Consider the following 3757-nt stretch of genomic DNA (forward strand, 5'->3'; position numbering starts at 1 on the left):
ATCTTGCAAAGAAATTGAAATATTAGATTCTGAATCTGTGGATATTTTTTATCCTTCTTTAATTGATACATATTATCCAAGCCTAAAGAATTAGAATCTACTAATTTATATGATTATGCAAAATGGTATGATATTGTGAAAACTAAACCAATCTCTAAGACATTAGAGTATTACGTGCTTGATGAATCTTTATATTTAAAAAAACGTAAACGTGGATATCTTATCAATCATTACAAATGCAATGTGCACACTCAGCCAGAGCGTTACTATTTCTCATTATTGTTATTATTTCAACCTTGGAGAGATATTACTGAATTAAAAAATAGATGTGATAGTTATGCAAAAGCATTTTCTTTAATACAATTTAAATTGAAAGATGCTCTTCAGTATCACGAAAGAATAACTGACATTCAGCAAGGTATGGATAATATTCAAGAATTAATTGAGAAAAAAATATCAGAAATTACAAAAGATGAAGATAAAAACAACTGCCTTGATAATGGTGCATTAGAACCATGCATGTGTTCCTATCGAAGTTGAAGGAGCTATGAAAGACTTTTGAGATATTTGTAATAAAGTTGATGAAGTTAACGTCGATGAAATGGTGACGCAATTACTGATCAAAAACGAATCTTTGATAGAATTACTGCTGGCATATCTGATGAAAATAATGAAATTCTTAGACTTTATGTAAGCGGTGAGGGTGGTACTGGAAAGAGTTTTTTGATAAAAATTATTAGATTCTGGATCAAAAAGTATATAGGAAAAGATACAGCAGTAACTGTACCAACTGGTATAGCAGCTTTTAATATTGATGGCTTACTATTCACAGATTATTTCAGTTACCAGTAGAACATGGTCATACTGCCAAATATAAACAACTTTCTGATATAGTGCTTAAAATTATACGAGACGAACTTAAGAATGTTGTTTTAATAATTATCGATGAAGTTTCAATGATTTCAAATATCACTTTAATGTATATACATCTTCGATTAACAGAAATATTTAATGGATTATGATAATGGATGGTTCGGCAAAAAACATATACTTCTCTTTGGAGATTTATTACAACTTCCACCTGTGCATGAGGGTCCGCCTTTTATTGAATTATCTAAACTAAAAATTGAAAAGTATATTGGTGCAATGGGATCTGTAAATTTATAGACTTTATTTAGCTATGATGAATTACAAATTAACGTGCGACAACAAGGTGACATCGAATTCTTATCGAGAATTCGTGTTGGAACAATAACAGAACAATAACGAGAATTCGTGTTGGAACAATAACAGATACAGATGTAACTTTTATTTGATGTAAATTTTAGAAAATAGGAAAATAAATTTTAAAGAAACTAATTGTGATGAACGATTACAAGAATTATGTGATTATTTGCAAAGCTTACCAATAGATACAGTTTGTTTAATGCCAACTTGTGCATTATGTGATGTTTTGAATACTGCAATGTTAAATCGCATTTCTTCGAAATAGAACTTGTCGCTCAAGATCTAGCAGAATGTGCATCATATTTAAAGAAAAATGTTATGAAGATATTAAGTAAAGATGATGATGATAGATCCCGAACAGCTGGATTAGCAAGAATTATAATTATAAAATTAGGTGCACGTATAATGGTTAGAAGAAATATCGATGTTAGTTTAGGTCTTGTAAATGGTACAATTGGTACAATTACATCAATTATGCGTAGTGCAATAGACAATGAAGTAGAAAAAATAAAAATAGTGTCATCAGAATAGAGCATATTATGGAACGCATAAGCGTTAAGTTTGAAGTAATGGAAGAGTGTTTGTTATAAGAAAACAATTTCCTATATGTTTAAGTTATGATATGATTATTCATAAAAGTCAAAACCTGAGTTTAATACATGCTGTTGTAGAAGCTGGAAATTCTGTATTTAGTTGTGGACAAATATATTACAAAGGTAAAAAGAATACGCCAAGTACATAAAAAATATTCCACCTTGTGTGCAACAAAACGTTTAATAAAAAAATACCCTCATAATAAATAATTTATAAAAATTTTCCCTCAAAAAATATATATAATTTTCCTAAAAAAATCAAAACTAAATATGAAATCAATGATTAATTAGCCAAGTACATTGAAGTAATTGATAGGGATTTCTAATTTGAAATATTTGTCACAAATTCAATCTTGCATTTATATATTAGATTCTCGACAAAATAAAAATGAAATTCAAAATAAGTTCCAAGTAAATTTGGAACTAAAAAAATTAAGATCAAAACAACTTACAAAAACTTGGCGTGCTCGAGGCACATTATAATACATATAATTTTACAAAGTTTGCGAATTATATACCTGTAATTAAATATATTATATAGTGTGTATGTAAATTTCTACACACACACACACACGCACACGCGCGCACACACACACACACACACACACACACACACACACACACACACACACAGGGTGTCCCAAAACACATAATCAATCTTTTAAAGACAGATTCCTGGGATCATTTGGAGACAATTTTTCCTCAGTGAAAATGTCGATGAAGGCCATCATTTTTTGCATGTTCCCGATTTTTGTCATCATATATTTTTGCAATTAAGTCTTAAATTAAAACTCAACTAAAGTAAACTCTATTTAGGAGGGAGTCATGTAAATGTACGTTTTTTAAAGATTTTTTTATAAAGAAATGGAAAAGTTTATTGAATTAATATAAAACATATCTCAAAATATACGATGTAAGGTGTATCGACAAATTTTTTTAGACTAAAATATTTAAAAATGGCGGCGTCACAGCTGCTGGAAGTCGGCACCTCAGATTTGCGCCGAGCCTACAGGTCTCAAATCTTAACTAAAATCAAAAAATCAAATTTTTATCGTTAAAATACATTAATACGCTTTATATGACGGAGAGAACAAAAAATATTAAAAATTCAGGACCATTTTGAAAAAAAATCACTTATTTTTGTATAAACAATCGGTAAAAAACAATATTTATTATTTTTTTTTTTCAAACAAACTCGAACGTTATGCAATGGCCAGTAAGTTAAAGAATATTTCTGGAAAGTTTCATCTAAATCGGTTGAAAATTCGCTGAGCTACATTGCACGGCGCGCGAAATTTTACGTTTTGAGAAAAGCCTTTAAAGTTTTCGATACAGAAAAGTGTTTAGGGGATTTACGGCTTTCAACGCTTAGTCTGTGATACCAGGGCCGTACAATATGCTTTCCTCTTCTGCAAACGCATCCATTTGAACCGCTGTCTCCTGTTTTTTCGCTGTTCTGGCCGCTTTTGACCTGCTTTAGATACGACGGTTCTGTCTTTGTACTGTTTGGAGCGTGACACTTATATACACTACAGAGACATCTATACTTCGATTTCGGATTTAAAAATTGAGGAGCATATTCTCCAAGTGTTAAATTAATTTTTTAAGTAAAAATAAATGTCAAAAAATTTCAAATTACACGACTCGCCCCCCCCTTAAAATTAATCGAAGAATATGGTTTTGTTAATATTTTATTTCTGCAAAGCTTAATTTACGAAAAACCCCTTATTTTCAATCACTTATAATTCGAAAATTATTAGTGCCTCGACATTTTCGTTGAGGAAAAATCGTCTTCAGATGATCCCAGGAATCTGTCTTTGAAAGATTGATTAAGAGTTTTGGAACACCCTGTATATAATACATGTATATACAGGGTGACCCATTTTAACTTAAGCAGCCAAATAACTCGAAAAATAAGCACACTACGAAAAAATGGT

This window comes from Camponotus floridanus, unplaced genomic scaffold, assembly GCF_003227725.1.
Source record: "Camponotus floridanus strain SB8 unplaced genomic scaffold, Cflo_v7.5 scaffold300, whole genome shotgun sequence".
Taxonomy (NCBI): domain Eukaryota; kingdom Metazoa; phylum Arthropoda; class Insecta; order Hymenoptera; family Formicidae; genus Camponotus; species Camponotus floridanus.